General features: G+C 39.7%; 1 protein-coding gene across 1 annotated transcript in view; it reads right to left on the reverse strand.

Moving 5' to 3' along the window:
• Nell2 (neural EGFL like 2) overlaps nucleotides 1–23,850 on the reverse strand; it is a 343,938-nt gene that overhangs the window by 289,328 nt on the left and 30,760 nt on the right. The gene's annotated exons all lie outside the window — the stretch shown is intronic.

Here is a 23,850-nt window from a genome sequence, read left to right on the forward strand (position 1 = left end):
CTCAGAAAAGCATGCATGCTTGTTAGAATGAACAGATGTTACAAATAAGATGATGAACGGAGGATGGATGGTGGTGGCTGGACGGACGAATGGACAGACAGTTGGACGGAAGGAAGGAAGGAAGGAAGGAAGGAAGGGAGGGAGGGAGGGAGGGAGGGAGGGAGGGAGGGAGGGAGGGAGGGAGGGAGGAAGGGAGGAAGGAGGGAGGGAAGGAGGTGGGGTGGATGGATGGGTGATGGCGGGTGGATGGATAGATGATAGATGGATGATTTCTTGGTGGACAGGTAAGTAGATAACTAGTTAGATAACCATACATACTTAAGACTAAATGGGTAGGAAGTGCAGAGATTGGGAGGAAGTGGGGCACCGGGTTTCAGATTCTAATAGGAACCCTAAGACCAAGTATATTTTATCATACACACTAAGTAATGAACTATGGCCAAAGCCAGAAAAGGTGAGACATTCCTGCTCTGTCTGACAAGGAGAGGGACCTTAGCATGATTAGAAAGAGGGAAGAAAAAGCGGAAATGGTAAATACTTGGGTAATCACAGAGACTTCTCTTGAGTCCTGTAAAAATGTTTGAGAGTTGTATTGGTTTTGTATTGCTACCATAAAAATTTATCACAAATTTATTGCCTAAAATAACAAAATGTATGATCTTAAAATTTCCTCCGTTGTAATTCCAGCTCATGCTGGAGACTTTGCATGTTAAATCAAAGCATTGACAAGACTAGGTCCATGCATTGCCTTTTTAAACACAGAAAGTGTGTGCGGCCCTTGGCTCATTATCCCCTCTGTCCCCAGAGCCACCTGCAGTAAGGGAAGTCCTAGTACACTCTCTCCATTTTTCCAAATACAATTTAGAAATCTCCTTTGATCTTAGGGGATTTGTACAATAATATGAGAACCATTGTGTGACCCAAGATAATCACTCCATCTTAGCCTCAAAGACAAATGCAAAGATTCTTGACCACGTAAAGTAGCACATTCAGACTCTAGGGGTTAGGATATAGACATCTTTGGGTGAACATTCTCCTAATGGTTAAAATACTTTAAATTGTCTAAATATGTATAGGTTTAATATATAAGATAATCACAATACAGAGATGATAAAGGGATCTATATGAAGATGATAATGTAGGGTGTCTGTGTAGAAGCTTATATACTTTGTGCCACCATTTAAAATGCTACATGAACATGTGAATCTAAAAACACAACAGATAAAATGGAGCACAAAATATTAAAGTAACTTGAAGGAAAGTAAAAAACAAAGTTCATGGAACAGAAAATACAAGGAAATAAAATAAATAATAAAATAGTAGACTATAATCCAACCATTAATAATTACAATAAGTGTAATTGGTCTAAAACATAACAAAAGACTAAGTTCTTTTTTCAGAGTAGATTGGGAAACATAAACTAACTACATATGATTAAGAAGAATTCACTTCAAATATAATGAGGTCAGTTAAAAGGTGAGGGTTTTTTAAGGTATCTTAAAGAGAAATACATCAAAAAGAGTTGGAGTGGCTATAAAAATTACTGAAAAACTTTACAGAAAGACAAATTAGCTGTCAGGGACCAAATATGAATCATGGAAAAGTACTAGCTAGGCCAGAGAACAAGCCACAGGCCCTAAACCAAATGCCCCCAAAGATAAAGAACAGGTCAGGTAGGTCAGGTAGCCTAGCAACAGAACAGTGGGCCCTGACCAGTGGACCTTACCACCTAGCACAACACCCTGCAGCCTCACGACTTGCCGTCCTCCTTCACCTGCACATCTCTCCTCAACGGCACCCCTCTTTCATTCTCTCCCCCAGGTGGATCACTCCCCGCCCCCCCCCCCCCCGTTGAGACCCCTCTGGCTGTGGCAATTAGCAAGACAACAAAGGTCTGCCACATACATTGTAAATGGTCAACTTGTAAGGGAGACTGCGCAATCTTAAGTGGTCGGTCAACTTGCAAGGAACACCCAGTGCAAATGTACACAGCCGGCAGTGAAGTGTCAACATACATGAGACATTTTCCCCCAAAGAAACAGTGAGAGAAGTAATGGAGGAAACAGGCAAACCCACAGTTATGTTGAGAAACTTCTGCATTCTCTCATAGTCAGTAAATATCTTTAGTCCCATCTATACTCAACACCAATTCCACTAGACAGCTGAAGAAGGAATAACAACAGGTAATCATAATTCTTCCAAAAACCTAAGAGTAAGAAACATTCCCCACTCTATTTTTATGAAACAATCACTATTTTATACTGAAACTAAACAGAAAAGTAAAAACCAGAATGCAAAAATAAAATATACCTTTTGAACATGCACACAAAATCTTCAACAAAATATGAGTAGGTCAACTGGCAATATGTAAAAACAACACTTCAGACATGACGGTTTCATGCTAGTGATATAAGGCTGATTAAATTCTCTGTTACTAATCAAAGCAAGCTACTGAATTTATCAATTATAGAAGAAAATCATGTGATCATATCAACTGGTACAAAGACAGCATTTGACAAAATTCAACAACTAGTTATAAAATAGCAAGTGATGTTCTCGGCCGTAAAATTAGAAAGTAATGCCATCAACCTAATAGGCACATGGAAAAGATTCTACATCTGACCTAACAAGGAAAGATTGTGTGGCAAATTGCAGTCAGTGCACAAGAATAAGGCCGGGCAGCAGTGGCGCACACCTTTAATCCCAGCACTCGGGAGGCAGAGCCAGGCAGATCTCTGTGAGTTCGAGGCCTGCCTGGTCTACAGAGCAAGTTCCAAGACAGGCTCCAAATCTACAGAGAAACCCTGTCTCAGAAAAGAAAGAGAGAGAGAGAGAGAGAGAGAGAGAGAGAGAGAGAGAGAGAGAGAGAGAAGAAAAGTCATTTGCCTTATGAAAGAAAAGTTTTTCCTCAGTAACGTGGTTAGCTCATTTTCAAAGCACCCATGAAAAAGCTCTAAAGACTAGTGACTTTTGCAGACCAAAACACACATACAGCAATTGATCTTATGTCCATACATTACCAGGGAATGATTTAAAGTACAACTAGTTTTAAAATATTCACAAGGTATTAAAATACTTATTTAAAAATATAAAAAAAAAACCATAGGAAAGATTTTCTATTGATAACTGTAGAACATTACTCAGGAAATAAAAACAAAAAGATTTTGCAGTGCCCATGGATGGGATTTACTGTTGATGTGGTATTCATTAACTTCATGCCGAGCTAAAGAGTCAATACAATCCTAACCAGAAGGCTCTTTACAGAAACCAGTGAGCTGATTACCAAACACAGAAAATGCAAGAGCCACGAGCATATTTGCAAAGAATAAAATTGGAGGCTGGAAAGCATGTGACCCATGATACACAACAACAACAACAACGCCGCACACATCCAGGCTGTGAGGTCTGAAGTTAGATATTCATGGAAAACCAGCAAAGGGCATAGCAACACACATGTGGATGTGCATATTTGCTTAACTTCCAAGATATAAAAACCAGACAGTGAATAGGGACAGTCTTTTTGAACAACTGGACATCCTCTGTAGGAAATGGGGACAGGGAGGAAGAAGAAGGGATCTTGAGCCTGGTAATGTCTGCAATAGTGACCTGAACCAACTGCAACATAAACCTGAGTGTGAATAAGAAACTGTAGCACTTTTGGGAGAAAAATGTCCATGCTTTGGGTGACTTCAGTTTTTAATCAGGACATAAAATGCATGTGTATTTTTGAATGATACATTGTACTTCATTAAAATTGGAAACTTCTAGCTTTTGGAAATACACCATTAAAATGATTAAAAGTTATGCAATAAGAGAAAATATTTGCAAGGATGTATCTAACAAAAAAGCTTCATTTCTAAGTATATAAAAAGCTTCAGTAAAGCCAAAGAAAGTTAATTTAAAACGTGATCTTTAAATGGACAATTTACCAAAAAAAGACATACAGAAAGGGAGGGGGAATATGTAGACAATGTCCTAACATCAGTAGTCATTACAGAAGTACAAAAGTCCAGTAAATTAATTATTACAAGAATCGCCAAAAATAAAAAATAAATTTTAAAAGCCTCATAATTCCCAGTGCTTACATGATGTGATGCAATGTGACCCAACCTCAAATTCCCTGCTCGTAGTCAGAAGGAAGAAGTCTCTCAGAAACCTTCTAGAAGCTTCTCACAAAGTAAAGCATTCACTACTATTTACCCTTAAGAAATGAGAATATATTCCCCCACCATATGACAGTGTGTATAACCATTTTATTCATTTTAACCAAGCACTGGTAAGAAAGCAGAGGAATGCGAACTGTAGTGCGTTCACGCTGTGGAATCCTGCCCAGGTCTGCAAAGGATGGAACTCACACACAAAACATAATGCTTCCATCACACCCACTACAAAGCACATTACGCAGACTTTTGCTTCCCATTATTTCTTTTTAAATAAAGCATGTTTGGGTGGGTGAGGAGATAGGGGTGCTCATGTCACATGTGGAGGTCAGGAGACGGTCCCACGGAGTTAGTTGTCTCCTCCCGTCTTTATGCAGGTTCCGAGGCTAGAACTCGGGCCCTCGGGATCATGAATCAGGCTTGTGGAGAGTGTGTGTTTACCCACTGAGCCATCGCACTGGTCTCTCACTTCATTTTCTTCTTCTCACTGCACATTAGCGATAGGAGAGTGTCTACTTCTGCTTGAGTTCACAAGGAAGAGTGGCTCAGATGTCTTCAACCCACACACAGTCTGAAGCATCCCCTGGTCCACAGGAGGTATGAAAGGAAATTATACCTAAGACTGTGAAGTGTTGTCAAAACATAAGACATAAAATAGCAGAATGAGCCTGGAACCAGAGCTGGACTAGGAAGAGCGTGAGCAGGTAAAAAAAAAAAAATTAAAAAAAAAAAGATGCTGATAAAAGTAAGATAAAAAGACAGAAAACTGGGCAGGAAAAGGTAAGAAGAAAGCAGGATATTGCACTGAGTGAGACACACTGGTGCCTTTCCTCAGAGCATGGGCTCCTTTGTACCCGAACAGTAGAACGTGGGGCCAACACGTGCCTGGAGGGCATGAGGGACGGTGCCCAGTGCAGGCAACATTCTTTGTGTCCACCACTGACTTTGAATTATCCACAGAACCCAACTCAAACTCTGAGAAGTAAAAGCCGATCTTCCAGCCTAGCTCCAGAGGAGCACGGCAAAAAGAAGCAAGCTTAGAGCTTGGGGCCAACTGGCTGCCCCCTCGTTCCGGGGACAAACACAGCCTCCCACCGACCTGTTAACGGTGTCCCATAATAACTCCTGCCTGTCCACCTCGAAGCTGCTGAGGGTCAAGTCCACCACGGCTTGCAGAATAAGAATGTTACCCCCACCTGTCTTTGTCATAAGCAATTATGTCGCTTCAGGGTTGGCCTGTTGCTGTCACTCAAATTTGGAATCAGATGTCAATGGAAATAAGTGGAAAACGGTGATAATTAGAATCAATACTTAGGGATTTCTACAGAAAAAAAAGGAGCTGGGAATGTGGATAAGGTTAAAACACACGCATAGCTTTCCAGTCAGAGTCTGCATTACTGGCTTATCAATTGCATCAGGTCTCTGAGCACTGTGAGGCATCAGTTCAAATGCTCATCGTACAACACAGGCCTTATTTTTAACTGCCAACAGTCAGGCATGGTGAGCACTAGCTGCTTCTGCCAGCACATTTCAGTACTTAATGTGCATCGGACGAGAACGAAGCAGCCTCGTGGAGCCAGCTGCTCTGCTGGCTCCTGGCCTCGTTTAAGGTTGCTATTAAAGGATCAGTCTCTGCTTAGCATTAGAAGAGTGTCTCTCCCCTGAAGAGCTAAAGGCCAGTATATTCTCGGTGATATTCTGAAATCACCATTGCCTTCTCAGCTCTCTCCCTTCATCCCGGAGACTTGGCTCCAGATATACTGAGAATAGCATCACTAGTACTTCCATTTTCAAATGAACATTGTTATCGGAGGCCCCCTCTGTTATCACCAAAACTAATTTTTCTAAGACTATACATTGCCTTTATCTTAAAGAAAATTTATTAAGTGCTGGCCTCAAGTCACAAGGATTCAAATTCCTTCCTGAATCATCACATAATTCTTGCTGCTAGGGCTTTAGCTGCTATCCTGAGAATCTTCTTTTTGATAAACACACAGCGGCTAGATGAAAAGCCCAGGCAAGCTTCACAGATGCGTGGCTTAGGAACAAAATAAGGTATGCTAGCATCGTAAAGGGCTGGTGCAGCAGACCCAGATACAGCATTAGCTCAAGCAGCGCCTGTTCACACATAACATCTAATCCTCCAGAAGGAAGAAATGGCTCAAGAGAGCTGTCACCATGCCAGAGGAGTCTCTCTCTGTCTCCAGCTTTACACTCTTGGCCGAGGGCTACGGCTTGGGAGAAGAACAGAAGGGCAAAGCAGGTGGTGCATGGCGCTCGGGTCAGCCTCATCTTTTTTGGCTCAGGACTACAGCAAGATGCAAGAGATTCTTAGGAGGCATCACCCACCTTTTACAACCGTACGATAGAAATACGTGGAAAGTTCTTAGTTTTCAAAGCCTAACGATTTGCTCGAAAAACACACAACTACCTAATTCAGAGTCGCCTTCACAGTCTCCTCCTCCTAATTTACCCATTTCTTTGTGTTCGTGGAGGTACAGTTATGTGATAGTCACCATCCTCAGGTCACAGAATTCCACACCAGGGTCAAAGTGCTGCTTAGGTCAAAGAACCCTCCTGAAGTGTCACACAATAAGCAGTCGATGTGATTTCTGTCACGTAGTGCTTCCACACTCATCCCAGGGGCTGCCACAGTGGACGGTCGCAGTCACCAGCATACACACTGACTGCCCCACCCAGGTCTGTCCTCTCACAGTGTTTCTCTCCAGGCCATTCCAGTACTTCCTGACTCTTCTCTGCCCGATCAACACACTCCCGCCATGGGGGCTTTGCACACTTCAGTCCCTCTATCTGGGAAGCTCTTCCACACAGCCTGTGGCTTGCTCCTCCATCATTTCCAAATGTCGTATTCTTAGTGAGGCCTTCCCAAATGACCCCATATAAAACTGCAGCTCTTACCACATACCCGGCGTGCCTATCTGCGTCCCTTGATGCATTTATGTTTTCACAAATTTTGCTCTGCATTAGTTCATTTGTTTCTCGCCTGCATCCCTCACTCCAGGCTATGAGCTCCATTCTCCACAGATTCCGCTCACTCCCTGCTTTATTCTTTATATTTTCCGCAGTGTCTGGCATGATACATACCACTTGAATATGGGATAATGTATACAAATACACCTAATGTGTCTGGCATACAGCAGGCACTCAAAGAGGCACCTATTATAACTTAAAATTGATGAGACTGAAAGCATTCAAGTTTCTGATTTTTTTTAATGGAGATCTACGTTTTTTGGGGGGGGAATCTCCTGTGTAAAATTTCCACCATTTCTGTAATATAACTTTATTTAACAATGAAAAGCAAATGGCAACTTATTTTTACTAGGCATCTCAGTATTTCTGGCTCTTACTGATTGTACACAAAAAAAATGTGCCTCAAAATATCTTCAACTTACATTCATTTCCTCCTTCTCCCACAGCAAAACCTATCAAGGTGACTGACAAGTGTTTTGCCAATATTATAGGTCCATTTGTTGACTTTTTGACTTTCTGCTTCTTTTTTCTAAATACCAAATGTTCTTTTCCTTTGGTTTGATTACAATTGTCCTGATTCCTTCTGTAGAAGACATGCTATTTTAATGGAAAACCTCAGTTGTGTAAACAACACAGTTTTCTTTTCTATACCACATATTCAATTTAAGACACCATTTTTCTGATGGAAGAATAGTAGCTTTTCTGTTGAGTGTTCATGTGTTAGACACTGTTATGAGAGCATTAACCCTTTAAGTCTTAGAATCATTCCACATGGTGCATATTCAGGACAGATGAAGGAAGTGGGGTGCATAGAGGTGAGATGTCTCTACCAAGACCATACTGTAACAGGTGATGGAAGATCTGAGATCAAAACCAGTATGGGTACAAGATCCATTCTCTAAATAACTCCACTAGCTACCCTCAAAACAGCTTGGCTGCAGATATCTCTTTCAAAGCTGCCAGAATATCATGTGCCTTGATTTCCCCCTACGTTCTAGTCATCTGCCCCTTCTGATGGGCTCCTCACTCAGAGTACACACTGCTTTTTCCTTCTCTCCTGCTTTGTGGTCATAGCTTTCTGACCTTGGAGGGACTACCTAATATCAAAGCACCAATGTCAAATAGACTGACACCAAGCAGAGAGACCTAGACTAACCTCAGAAATAGTATATGGAGGCATGGGAATGGATCTTTCCAGCACTCTCCATACCCTGGGCCTTACTTCCTCCTCTGTGGAATGGAATCATTAATAATATCTGTATTCACAACTTCTGAAGTTAAGGCTGTTTCAGTTCCAAAATGCTATTATTCCAAATGAAACATTACTGTATCTAGTAATACAATAAGTTAGTCACAAATTTGCTAATAATTACTTGGAACAAACAGCCAGCCCTGAGTTAAATGCCAGGATTATTTTAGCATGGTGAAGTCAGGCACTTCTGTTGTTGGTTACTGCCTCTTTACTGCTCCCAGAAGGAGGAGGGAGAGTCTGGCTCTCTCAATGAAGAGCACACATCGACCTGCCCCAAAGCAAGCTGGCATTAGGACTGGAGGTTAATTACCAGTCTTCATTACCAGAGGCTAAATGAGCATGATGGCTGAGTCTGCAGCCTTCCTAATTATGAATGACCATACCGCAGCCTAGTAATGAGAATGGCAACTGTCACTGAGGAGGAAGTGTTTATAATTACAATCCTGGTCTGCAGAAGTGTTTCTCCAACTACGGCAACAAACTAATCTTAAAATTTATTTAGTTTATGTGTATGTGTGTTTGTCTGTATGACTTTATATTCACCACATATGTGCAAGAATCTGTGAAGACCAAACATGGCACTAGATCCCCAGAAACTGGAGCTACAGCCGCCATGTAGGTTCTGGGAACCAAACTCAGGTCCTCGGCAAGAGCAATTGGACATTTCTCCAGCCCCCAAACTACTTTTTAAAAATTTATATACATTGTACATCAACAGATTACAGAATTTAAAATTTATATTTTTAAAGTACAATAAAGTGAACATCTAGGAGAATAGATGAAAAGAAAAACTTGCAAACTCAACAGACCTACAATTGCATTTCAATAAACTTAATCAAAATAAAAGGGAAGAAAACAGAAAGTATATAGCTAGATCTTCAAAACTGTGAACTTCAGAGAATAAAATGGAGACTTACTGAGTATGCTCACAACTTTTCTCATTCACTCTCGTGAAAGCAAAACACTGAGAGGAAATACCAATCCCCGGCATTAGATTATCTTAAGCACACTCTAAGGAGCATCACTTACGTCAGCTGTTAAGCTTGTTCTTTAGTTGTTAACCTGTCTAGGTGGGATTGGTGATGATGCTACTCATAGGGGATAACATACATCAAAGATTGCTTCATTAACACTTAATACAGAAACCAGTCTTTCTCAGCAATTCAATTTTCATCTAACATAAGGTAAGTAATGCTGTATTTTCAAAATTATTCTTTAATCCTTTATCAGCCAATAATTACAAAAATGTCTCCTGTAACATTCTACCTGAATTTATATTATTTTTCAAGTGTTGAATGAGTTGTGAGATTTACTGTTTTCTTATGCATGCATCTTTTAATGAAAAGAGAAACTGTAGACCCCCTTCAAACATGTCAGGGTCACAGTGATATGACTCACACATGCATAATGCCAAGATCATCAAGCATCTTACCAATAATTTTGCTATGCTATCATGTAACAACCTACAGAAATTAATTTTCTAAGCTTCTAACTCTCAACTTTGTCTATTATAAAAATATATTGTACCTTTCTTCCGTGAAACTATGTATCTAGATAATTGAATGCATCAAAGTTATATCTGTCTGTCTGTCTGTCTGTCTGTCTGTCTGTCTCTCTCTCTCTCTCTCTCTCTCTCTCTCTCTCTGTGTGTGTGTGTGTGTGTGTGTGTGTGTGTGTGTGTGTGTGTGTGTGTGTGTAAGCCTATACTGTCCAATTCATAGCTTTCAAACACTGAGCTAATACTGATTTATCTGGCAAGAAAGACCAAGTGTCCACTTCAGCTTAGTAATGGTTTGTGTGTTCTCAAAGAATCTGCTGTTGGAAGCTTGTCCCTAGAGTGGTAGTGCTGAGAGTATGGCTAATAATTAGGTCACCAGTGGCTCTCTCCTGGTATCCCATTGAGTTCACATGAAACTGAGTTATCAGGAAAAAAAGCAAACCTGGACCCAGAATCTCTCCTTGCCCTCTTGTCTTATTTTGATTTCCCTCTTGCATGTGCACCAGACATGATGCCATCTACTATAAGACCAGGGGAATGAGGCCAGCAAACCTCAGACTTTCTGCCTTCAGGTCTGTGAGTGAAACAGAGCATGTTTCTTTGCACATTACCCAGCCTTTGCCATTCTTTTGTAATGAAAATGGACGAACACAATATCTTCCCTGCTTCAAATAGTCTAAATGGAACATTTTTCTATAATCTAAACCCAGCATAAAAAACATGCTTATGGCCAGCTTCCATATACTTCATAGTATCACATAATGAAGACAACAGTGTAGAATGCAACACATAAACTTGTAAGTAACTGCACCATTTTTACTATGTTATTAAGCAAATTGTTTACCTCAACTCACATCTTTCTCCAACGAACTCCTCCATGAAGGAGTGCATTTACATCACACTCTGATAAATGTCATTCCCGAGTGTTTTCCTGAGCTTGAAGGTGCACCACTAGAGGACGTTCCTTCAAACGTTAAGCTGCACAATGCAGTAGCAGCCAGTGACTAAATGATCAGAATTACAGCAGTACATACATGCAGTGGGAATCTCTACGTATTTACTCTTTAGTTCATTGTAAGCAGTTTGTAAACTGGCATCATTTGGGGTAGCCCTTGTCTACAAGAACATACACAAGTCACCTTTTGTTCATCTCACCTGATACTACTCCCCTCACTTTTCTGTTCTGTCACATATACACCCTGCTCTCTCTCCCTCTTTGTGCTCTCCACCTCACATGTTTACATGTGTCCTCCTTACAGGCACGTGTTTGATATCTGTGTATCTCTTCTTCAGTATATTCGAAGGATACAGACCATGTCCCCCTTTGTTTATCAACAAATCCCCAGTGCCACAAACATTAAAGGTGTCAGTATTCACTGAACTTTTCTTTGTTTACAGAGTCAGCCGTAAAAAGTCTTGCATCTTTACTAAAAAATCATAAAATAATATTTTCAGACTTGTTGGGTCGGAAAGGAGGAAAATGACTCCTCCCTTTGATCTCACAGCCAGGCTCATTTTAAGCAACTCTTTGGATCCTGGGCTTTTATGAGGAAGAAAAATAAAGGAATAAAGGGGAAGTGGAGAGAAATGGGGTGAGAAAGCAGAAAAAATGAAGGAGACCAAGTTAAACCCACAGTGCAGAAGTGAAGTCTGCAACACTGGTCATTTGCTCTGTCTACAGTGATCTTCCATTTGTCTTTACAGGCTTCCTCTCACCCCCATTGTGACCTGATGAGCTTGCACACCCTCTGCCTCTCCCTCCTCCTTCCCCTCTCTGACAGCATCCTGTGCTGATTCCTTCTCTCTGAGGAATTCTTCAAGCCTGTAGCATTGGGTACCCACCTCTGCTGTGAAACACCAGTGCTACCAAGCTGTTTCATCTTCCATTCTCCCTCTACATAGATTGTGTCTTCCACAAAAGCATGGATTCGTTATCCTTGTTCCTACTACTGTAATGAAATACCTTATATTGTAACTACAAGAACAACAGAAGTGTATTGCTTACATTTAGGGAGAATTGAAAGTCTAAGATCAAAGACCAAGAGATTTGGTATCAAATGGAGACTTACTCTGTTTTATAAAAGGGACCTCCAAGGTTTTGTTACACCATGGAAGGGAGTGATGGGTCCCTGAGTCTCTTTTATAACGAAACAAATCTCAGTCATGAGGGCTTTGCTGCGTTCAGGATTTAACCACATCTTAGGGGTGCAACAAGTTACTATTATCATATTGGGTATTAGATATCAATGTATTCATTAGGAGGAGGACACACACTTTCCAGACACCACAGTGGGTGTAGATTTCAGTATATATGTGCTAGAATGTTAAATGAGCAGAGCTTAACTCTATCTTCCTGACCATGGGAGTCCATAGAGTAAGGATAGGGGAAAAGTGGACAGATGAGAGAGACTATGTGGGATGATGATTGGAAACCAGGATAACTAGTAAAAAGAAGTCCAGAGTGAAGAAAGTAAAGACAGAAACATGGGAGAAAAGATACATATTTTAAAGAGGCAAAAAAATCCCTGCAGTCAATTTTAAACATATTATAATATTCTACAAAACTCTTTTTTCATCACCTTTACAATCATCCTTTCCTTTCTCATTTACTTTTCCAGAAACCATTGACTGAAAAGTACTCTAAGGAAGGTGCTGTGCAGGGTCCTGGGAATGAATTTGAAGACAGGTGCTATGGGATAATGCTTTTTGTACACTGGTTTAATAAAATGCTGATTGGCCAGTAGCCAGGCAGGAAGTGTAGGTGGGGCCACCAGACTAAGAGAATTCAGGGAAGAGGAAGGCTGAGTCAGACGTCACTAGCCAGACACAGAGGAAGCAAGATGACAAGGCAGAACTGAGAAAAGGTACCAAGCCATGTGGCTAAACATAGATAAGAATTATGGGTTAATTTAAGTGTAAGAGCTAGTCAGTAACAATCCTGAGCTAATGGCCTAGCAGTTATAATTAATATAAGCCTCCGTGTGTTTACTTGGGTCCAAGCTGTGGGACCACAGGCTGGGTGGGACCAGAGAAACCTTCCGACTACAGGCAGGGAACTGAGCAGGTGAGCAATCAGATAGAGCATGTGGTCACGGCAAGAGCCGACCCCCAAGGGTTAAATCAAGAAGGGAGAGGCAACCAGTGCCTGTGCTTGCTCCTTCGCCCTTTGCATCCTCAGTCTTTTCCTGAGATGACATGCCAAGTGAGATCCCTTGACACTGCAGCACATCCTGAGACCTGAAATTCTACTGAAGAAACTGCAAAAGGCACACCAGCTACCTCTATTTAATGAATCATCTAGATTTTACTAAATAGTTAATGTTTCATGTTATATACTATATATATATATATATATATATATATATATATATATATATATATATATATAGAGAGAGAGAGAGAGAGAGAGAGAGAGAGAACTTTTCTGATTTTCCTGAAGCACAGAAATAAACGTCATCCTGTCTCACACTGTACAGCATGTGCTGCTCTCTGAGCTGGTTAATTCACAATTTGCAGACAATTGCTGTTAAATATGTAACAGTCACGTCATGGCCTAAGGCGTATGTCCACTTTAACCCAGCTGACCAGCATCAATATTTGTATTACTGCCACTTCCATGGAACTTCAAAGCTGACATTTGAAGTCTTTGACTGGTTGTATGAGTTTTCAGACTGGTAATGTAATGAAAGCCAATGTATTATCAATCACAAGCATTTTTCAGTGATGGTTACTTAGTGCTTAGAAGTAAAAGGAATTAAGTTCAGCCTTCTATGTTCTTTTAGATAGAGATCAATTGCATTCTGGTTTCTAAGCAAGCGTTGTTAATGATGTAGAAATGAAAATTGACTGTATTGGGCACTGCATGTTTAATCAACAGTTGGTACTATTCATCTATTCATCATTTATTTCTATAACTTGAAGTCACATGGAGGCATGGGGAGGTTTCGATCCCTTCACATAAGAACCCCTATTTGGAAGCTGTTGTGGGAGGTGACAAATGGTGGCTAACCAACAGAAAGTAGCAACCACCATGTGGATAAAGGTTCCATGAACCCCACACATGCAGTAGGAAGGGGCCATGTTTATCCTCACAGCCAGTCCTCCCATTGTTGAGATTAACCAAAGAAAAGACAGCTCGACCATCCCAATCCCTTATGCTCTCATTCCTCATCCCTTACCCTCCATTGTCCCCCTACACCTCCAGTTTACTCATGGAGGTCTCATCTATGTCCCCTTTCCAGGACAAGCAATGAAAGGGATACCATGATAGAGGGAGACATCATGTGGATAGGGAGAAACCTGGTGCTAGGGAAGTTCCCAGGAATCCACAAGGATGACTCCAGCTTAGACTACTAACAATAGTGGAGAGGGTGCCTGAGCTGGCTTATCTCAGTAATCAGATTGGTGACTACCCTAACTGTCATCATAGAGCCTTCATCCAGTAACTAATGGAAGCAGATGCAGAGATCCACAGCCAAACACCAGGCTGAGCTCCAGGAGTCCAGTCAAAGAGAAAGAAGAGGAATTCTATGAGCAAGAGGCATCAAGATCATGATGGGGAAACCTGCAGAGACAACCAAACCAAACTAGTGGGAACTCATGAAATTTAGACCAACACCTGTGGAGCCTCCATGGGACTGGACTAGGCCCTCTGCATAAGCAACACAGTTGTGTAACTTAATCTGCGTAAGAGGCCCCCTGGCAGCAGGATCAGGATCCATCCCTGGTGCATGAGCAGGCTTTTTGGAGCCCACTACCTATAGTGGGATACCTCACACAGCCTTGAGGCAGGGGAAGGGTCTTGGACCTGCCTCTACTGAATGTACCAGGCTCTGCTGACTCCCCATGGGAGGCCTTACCTTCTGGTAAAAGGAAATGGGGGGTTGGGTTGAGGGGTGAAAGCTGGAGGGGCACGAGGAGGGAAGAAGGGGATCCGTGACTGTTATGTAAAATGAATAAAAAAAATTCTTAATAAAAAAAAGTAAAGAAAAAAAAGGGAAAGACAGGAAAATGTAGAATGTAAAGGACGACCTTGTACAGAAAAGTAGCCTTCGGCAGACTTGCCCTGGGCACTTAGAGATCACAAGGACCTTCACTCTGGACGAGTATCTAAGTCCCAGGGTGAGTGAGTGACATCTCAAGGCAAAGGGGGGGGGGTCACATGAGATAACTGCCCTAGGTCAGTTGGAAGAGCAAGGAGACGCTGTGTCAATTAAAAGAAATCCTAATGAATCCGACTTATACTCATTTTAGCTTTGCTTCGCAATAGTTTATTTAGTGACTTGTATTCATAATAATGTCTAAATAGAAAATGTTTCTTCAGAAAATACAAATGTCGTTTGTCCTAAATCTGCATTATAAACGAATCCCACTGTCACAGTGTTTTACCATCCCATGAAGCTCACATCCTGGAACCTGATTCCCAAGTCCTTAACTCTGTTCCCTTACATGTATGTTACTCTTTGTGTTCTGTAGTTCACAATACAAAACCATCCCAGGCGGCTGGTCACCAGATGCAAACATTCCTCCTCATTAAAGAATGAAAGTGTAGTTCAGCGACAGACACAAGGTGGGTAGTACAAAATGAGGTGGACAGCCAAGTGAAGCTCTGGCTTCTTTCCAGGGACGCACGTCCCATACACATGGTGGTGTGTCACTGGACATCTTACTCAGTATCTGATACACCTGGGTGTATCCCCATATCCTCCTATACTCTCTTTCTCCTTCCTCCCTCCCTCCCTCTCTCCCTCCCTCCCTTCCTTCCTTCCTTCCTTTGCCCCTTAGTACCATTTGCCTTCCTAGATACTTACATCTCTACTTATACAGATCATATACACACATTATTTTGTGCCTATATAGAACCTAGAACCCATTAAGAGGAGAAAACAAATGATTTTTTTTCTGAAGCTGACTTAATTCATCTAACACGATTATCTCTAGTTGTATTCTGTTTCATGAAAAACATATAACTATTCTTTATGACTAAAATGTTCCATTGTATGGACAAGCAAGATGGATTAATGTGCTGATATTTTGTTTGTACTTTAACAAATAAATCTTGCCTGGAGATCAGAGTGTGGAGCTAGCCACTAGGGGCCAGGCAGTGGTGGCACACATCTTTAATCTTAGCACTTGAGAGGAAGAAACAGGAAGGGATATGGCTGGGCAGAGAGAGGAAGTGATAAGCTAGGGTGGAGACAGGAGCTCAGCCCTTTCAGGCTGAGGATTCAGTAGAGGTAAGAAGTCTCTCTAGTGGTTAACTCCTTTACTGATCTTTCAGCATTTATCTGGCTTCTGGTTTTTATTACTGAGACCAATTAGGATTTGTGCTACAGATTCGTGGGTAACTGAACTTGTTACCAAGCCTGATAATCTGAGTGTGTTCCCAGGACCCACATAGAGGTAGAAAAGCTGTCCTCTAACCTCCACATACATACCCATATATGTACACACACACACACACACACACACACACACACACACACACACACACACTGTAATTTAATTTTTTCCCATGCATTCTACATTTGCTATACCAATTCCTCTGTTATTAGACACCTGGGTTGGTTCCAAGACTTTTCTATGGTGAACAGTGCTGCAGTAAACACTGATGTGAAGCTTCTCCATGATGCGTTTGTTGACTTGGCATCCTTTATGAAAATACTCAAAAGGGATACAGCTGGAGCATGTGGATTAGCTTTAGTTTTGTGAGGAACTGGCAGTGACTGGAGTAGTGTCCACTCCCTCCAGTAGTGTGGAAGGCTTCTCTTTGTCCACACAACCAACATTTGTTATCTGCCTTCTAATGACTGCCATTCTAACTGGAGTGAGAGGAAATTTCAAAGAAGATTTTGTTTAGATTTATGGTTGATGAGACTGAACATGGTTTTCATACACTCATTTGTGTTTCATCTTCTGACAATTGTCTGATCTGATTACTACATTTGTTGACTGGCTTGTTTGATTTTCTTGTTGTTGTTACTTAATTCTTTTGTAGATTTTAGGCACTAGTCCTTCTGTTAGATGATGTAGTTTGCCTCTTCACTCAACTGTTTTCTTTGCTGAGAAAAGCCTTCCTGGTCTCATGATACTCCACTTGTCAGTTGCTGGCATTAATTCTCAAGCAACTGGAACCCTATTCAGAAAGTCCTTGCTTATATCTGCATCTTAGAGAGTTTTCCTCACTTTTCCCTCAGACAGTTTCAGACTTTCAGATCTAGGTTTAAGTCTTTGATTCATTTGAAGCTGAATTTTGAAAAAGACAATAAATAGATAGGAATCTAGATTTATGCTCCATGAGGATATCCAGTTTTCCAAGCACTAATCATTGAAGAGACTGTTTTTTTTTCTCCAATGTGTATTATTGGCATCTTTGTCAGAGATTATATGGGTTTGTATAAGTAAGTTCCTCTACTCTGTTCTATTAGCTATTTGCTTTAACAGTACCATGCTGTGATGTTGCTATGACTCTAGTCTTATTTGAAATCTATGTATGGTGAGAACTCTACCATGATTTTTGGAGGTGGTCATGTGGTTTCTGTCCGTGAGATCATTGGTGTACTGAATTACACTTATTAATTTCCATATGTTCAAGAAACCATGCATATTTGAATAGAGCCAAATTGGTCATGATGAATGAATAATCTTTTCAATACTGAATTAAAATTGTAAATATTTTACTGGCTACCTTTTCATCTAATTTCAACAGGGATATTGACTTAGAATTTCCTTTTGACATCTCTTTATTTGGGCACCAGAGTAAAATTTGCTTCAAATACAGCTTGGTAGCATCCTTTCCCTTCCCATTTATAGGACAATTTGAGAAGAAATTGGTGCCAGTCCTAGAAAGACCTTGTTGAATTCAGTATCCATATGAGATGAATTATTTTAGTTTAGAAATTATTACTTCAATCTTGATACAGATTGGTATAAATTTTATATCATCTTAGTATAATGTGGGTAGGTCATCATTTGCATCTAGAAATTGATCTACTTCTAGATTTTCCAATTTAATGACATGGTTTTTAAGGTGTGTTGTAATGATTCTCTGGATTTCATTAGTAACTTATTATTCTTTTTACCTGGAACTTTATTAATTTGAGTCTTTTTATCTATTTCTTTTGGTTAATTTATCATAGCTTATAGATACTGTTACCTTCCCAAAATATCCAACTCTATTTTATTAACTCTTTGTGTTATTTTTTATTTTCATTTTCTACATTTCTGCCTACATATTATTTCTCTATGCTCACTGTTCTTTATTGGTGGTTTAATGCTGTAATGCTGGCATTTGTAACTATAAACTTCCAAGTTAGGATTGTCTTCTTTATATTCCATGGGTTTGGGTAATTTGTACTTTCATTTTCACTTGAACCTAGGGATATTTTTATTTACTTTTCAATATCCTCAAGGATCCAGTAATCACTCAATCGTGTTGTTTAATTTCCATGAGTTCATGAACCTAAGAATATTTTTATTTCCTTCTCAGTTTTTTCAATGATCCAGTGATCATTCAATCATATGCTGTTTAAATTCCAAGAGTTCATGTATGTTCTGTAGTTTCTCTTAACATTATTACTTTTATTCCATTATGGTCAGATAGCATACAAGAAATTATTTAAGTTTTCCTACATTTGTTCAGACATGTTTGGTATCCTACTGTATAGTCTACTTTAGAGAAATCTCCATGGGCTGCTGGGGGAAAAAAGGTATACTTCTGAAGTATTGTATGGAATATTCTACACCTGTGTGCTGGGTCTGTTTGGATCTAAAATGACATTTAACTGAGTTTTGTTTTGTTTTGTTTTGTTTTTAGTCATGATGTCTTGTCTACTGGTGATAGTAGGGTATTAAAGTCCCCTTATTGTGCTGAGGTTAATCTATGTCTTTCCATCTAAAAGAGCTCAGTTATGAAACTGAGCACACTTGTGTTATTTATATTGAGAATTGTTTCATTAATAAGTATAAATGGGCTTCTTTATCTAGTCTATTGTTGGTATAAAGTCTGATTTATCAGCTATTAGAAGAATGACATCTGCTTGTTTTCGACTTCCATTTGCTTAGAATACCTTCCTTTTTTCTTTCATCCTGAAGTTGTATCTGTCCTTGATGGTAAGAGCTCTTCCTTATAGCAACAATCAGATGGATCTTGTTTTCAATGCAGTATGTTACTCTGTGTCTTTTGATTGGGAAATTGAAGCCATTAATAACAAAAGTTACTGTTGAAAGCAGTACTGGCAGCTTTTAGTATTTTCTTGTTCCTTGTTTACTTAATTACTGTTTTTTAGCATTGTTTATTGTTTCCTATAGTCTCTCATATGTGTGTATCTTTCTATTTAATGCAAAGAATTCCTTACAAGTAGTAGTATATGTAGAGCTGATTTAGTCGCCATGAATTCCAAGTTTTTTATTGTGACAAGTTTTTCTCTCGTTTTCACTTATGACAGACAGTTTTGCTGGGTATAATAGTCTCGGTTGACAATTATTGTCTTTTAGTGCTGGAAATACATCAATCCAAGCTGTCTTTGCTTTGAAATTTTCTGTTGACAAATCTGATATTTTGATGAGCTTGCCTTTACATGTGACTTAGTGCTTCTCTCTCGAAGTTTTTAATGGATTTTACTTATTCTACATATTTAGCACCTTAACTATAACAGGACAATAGGAAGCTCTTTTCTGGTTGTGTGTAAACTCCTAAACATAATTCCCAAACCTAGATAGGCATCACTTGCCCTAGACTTCAGAAGTTTTCTTCCATAATGTTTTTACTTTCTTTTTTCCACTATTTTTCTTCTATTGAAAATAGATTTTTTCATTCAATATATTCTGATTGTTGTTCCTCACAACTTCCCCCACATCCTTCCAACCTCCCATCCAATACAAATCCACACCCTGTACCCCCTTGATAAAAAACAGGCACCTAAAAAGAAATAATAAAATAAAATTTTTTAAAATGAACTGGAATAGGACAAAACAAACAAGCTGAAGAAAAAAGTCAAATATGAAGCACAAGAAACGCATAAGAACATTCACACACACACACACACACACACACACACACGTGCACACACAGAAGTCCCATACAAAAACAAAAACAGAAGCCATAATGCATATGCATAAAACCTATAAGGTTAAAAATTTTTATTTGTTTTTAATGCCCTGACAAAGCATTAGGAGACAAAGAACCTCCAAAACTGCCACTGAGTTTATTTTGTGTTCACCATCTCCACTGAGTTCATTATGTGTTGGCCATCTACTGCTGGGCATGGGGTCTGAACTTAAAAGTCGGTTGTTTGCTTTCTCAGGGAAAGTAGTTTGTTCCTCCCACTTCGTTGGAAAACTCTACTGTTTCCATTACAAGTGTTTATTGTCAATTGGAGAAAGCTTCTGGGTTTAGGGATGGGGGCTTCTTCCACTTTCTGTCAGAACTGGGACCCCATGAACACTAGTCAGCAAGGGTAAAGGCTCTAGGTATGCACCAGCTCAACTTCTCCATGTTCAATGAGTTGTGTAGGTGTTGTCTTCAGCAATAGGAACTTACCATCAATATTTGGAGTGCAACCAATAGCCTTGACAAAATCCTGGGTTATGTGAGGGTTTCCATGGGGCTCCTTTGGCCAACAACTTAATTAGGTGTAACCCATTCCCAGAAACAGAAGCTTCATTTGGTGATAAGAGATACCTAATTGGGGCTCTATCTCCCCCATCATTTGGCAATTCCATTTAGATCTCCTTCATATATGTAAATATTTTAGAAAGTTTCTACTATATTCATTTTCCATCAGCCCCTCGAATGGCCCTTAGTTTTAGCTGTCCCTCTCTGTATTCTCCTCCTTGGCCACTTTGATGCTCCCCATTCCATCCCCACCAGAGTCCATCTATAACTTTCTATTCTATTTTCCTTTCCTTGAGAGACCCATATACCCCCAGTAGTTCCTTACTTTATATCTAATCTCTGTGGCTGTATGGATTGTAGCCTACTTTTTGAAGACTAAACAGCTAACATCTGCATATAAGTGAATACATGTCATATATTCTTTCTGGGTCTAGGTTACCCAACTCAGGATGATTATTTTTCTGTCCATTTACCTGTGAATTTCACTATTTCATGTTTTAACAGCTGAGTAATATTCCATTATGTAAATGTATTACATTCTCTTAATCCATTCATCCATTGATGGATCTAGTCTGTTTCCAATTTCTGGCTATTAATAAGGAACAGAGAAGTAATGAATATAGTTGATCAAATGTCTCTGTAGAAGGATGTAGAGTAATTCAGTATATGCCCAAGAGGGATATAACTGGAGCTTGAGGTAGATTTATTCCAAGCTTCCTGAAGAACTGCCACCATGATTTCCATAGTGACTGTACACATTTACACTCCAGTAAACAATGGATGAGTGTTCCTCTTACTTCACATCCTCACCAGCATGAGCTGTCACTTGCTTTATTGATCTTAGTCATTCTACCTAGTGTGTTGTGAAATGTCAAAGTAATTTCAAGTCACATTTTCCTGATTATTAAGGATGTTGAATGTTTGCTTTTTCAGTCATTTGTTTCTTCTTTTAGAATTTTCTGTTTGTATCTATTTCCCATTTTTTTTAATTAAGCTGTTTTCCTAATGCCCAGTTTTTTTATTCTTTATATATTTTAAATATTAGCCTTTTATCAGATGTGTAGTTTGTAAAGATCTTTTCCCATTCTGTGGCCTACTGTTTTGTCCAAATGATGATGTCCTTTGCCATAGAGAAACTTTTAATTCCCATGAGGTCCCATTAATTAATTGTTGTTCTTAGTGCTTATGCTATCAAAGTTCAGAAAGTCTTTTCCTGTGCCAATGAATTCAAGACTATTCTCTACTTGTCTTCTATCAGATTCAGTGTATCTGGACTTATAGTGAGATCTTTGATCCATTGGGAGTTGAGTTTTAGGCCAGGTAGTAAGTGGGGATCTATTTGCATTCTTCTACATGCAGCCATCCATTTTGACCAGCATCATTTGTTCAAGATTCTGTCATTTTCCGGTGTGTATTTCTGGCTTCTTTATCAAAAGACAGCTATCTATGGGGCTGTGGACTTATGTCTGGTCTTCAGTTTGATTCCATTGATCAATGTGTCTACTTTTGTGCCAATATCATGCAGTTTTTATTACTATATCTCCATAGTACATTTTGAGATTGGGGATGGTGAGACCTCCAGCATTTCTTTTATTATTCAGGATTGTTGGTTTTTTTGTTTTTTCTTATGAAGTTGAGAACTGTCCTTTCAAGTTCTATGAAAAACTATAATGGAAATTTTATGTCAATTACATTGAATTTGTAGATTACTTTTTGTAGGATCTCCATTTTTTACTATACCAATCCTGCAGATCCATGAGCATGGGAGATATTTCCATCTTCTTGATATTTTCTTCAATTTCTTTCTTCAATATTTAAAAGTATTTAATATACAAGTCTTTCACTTGCTGGGTTAGAGTTACCCCAAGATATTTTAATTTTTTGAGGTTATTATGAAAAGTGTTTTTCCCTGATTTCTTTCTCAGTACATTTGTGATTTGTATATACAAAGGCTATTGATTTTTCAGTATTAATTTTGTGTCCTGCTACTTTGCTGTGTTTATCAACTGTATGAGTTTCCTGGTAGAATTTTTAGAGTTACTCATGTATACTATCATATCATCTGCAAATAAAGATACTTTGACTTCTTCCATTCTTATTTGGTATCGCTTTGGTCTCCTTCAGTTGTCTTATTGCTCTAGCTACGACTCCGAGCACTATATTGGATACATCTAGAGAGTGGGTTCTTCAGCAATTTTACTTCGGCTGTGTCGCCATCAGAAGCTCATGCTTAGGATCTCATTCATATCTTTCAAACAGTGGTTCTTCCGGCTTATACTAGTTCAGGTTAAGGTTGACCGGATATCAGCAGTGTTTAAGTCCTTCCAAACACACGTGGGAAAGTTAGTGTACATAGCATTTTCTCAGTCAAGTCGTGCATGGCCATTTCATAAATGAGAAGTATTTAAAATAAAAAGACAGAGCTCACAGGATGGAAATCTAGTGAGGCTGGATGAGGACCCTAGTCACCTCGCTCAGACACAACACAACTGCTTTTACAAAGGATTCAGTTCTCTACTTTCAAATGGTGTTCTTCAGACTTTGTCTATCACTTCATAATGAGCATTTCCTGTCCTCCAGCAGGAGAAAGAACGTGGAAAATTGACAAAAATGTTACCAATGTTTGTACACCAACATTTTTTTTTCATTTAAAATACAGTTCTGCTTTCATAACTATATTCTCCTATTTGGCGATAAGTGGTCATTTTGACTAAAAATAAAAAATGTATGCCCACTCTCAAAAGCAGAAATAGTCACTCCTTCAGAACTAGTCACTTAGGAAATAAAGGAACACTGTTATCACCATGTGCATTGAGATTTTGGTTTCTGGTCTAATTAGAAAAGGAACAAAGCAGAGTAAAGCCAGTGACTAATATTTGGTTGAAAAGGAAAAAGTAGTGGAGAGAAAAGCACACCCAGGGGACAACAGAGGCCATGGCCAGAGAGACGAAGCCACTCTGGATTGATGAGACCGGAAACAGAGAGGTAAGAGGTATACGTACATAACTAAGTGCAGCTTCTTGAGAGTGGAGACAGACGCTTCCCAAACCCACAGCCCACGCTGTGTGGGAAAGTCTGTCAGATGAAGAGGTGGACATAGAGAAGGAAAGGAAAAGGAAAGAAGAAATGAAGGACAGAAAGAGCAAGGTCGAGGACAGCAGGACAGAGCTGGCCGCTGAGCTGACGCGAGTATTGAGTAAAGGAAAGCACTGAGTTGAGGCTGCCAGCCTCTTCCTTGTCTTCGGGTTGCAGCCTGGATACCAGGCATTCCTTTCTAGGATGCCAGTCTCTCTCCTGGGTGGCAAGGCCAGGTGACAGATGCTAGTCTCATCCG

Source organism: Peromyscus maniculatus, chromosome 20 (genome assembly GCF_049852395.1).
Source record: "Peromyscus maniculatus bairdii isolate BWxNUB_F1_BW_parent chromosome 20, HU_Pman_BW_mat_3.1, whole genome shotgun sequence".
In the NCBI taxonomy this organism is placed as follows: domain Eukaryota; kingdom Metazoa; phylum Chordata; class Mammalia; order Rodentia; family Cricetidae; genus Peromyscus; species Peromyscus maniculatus.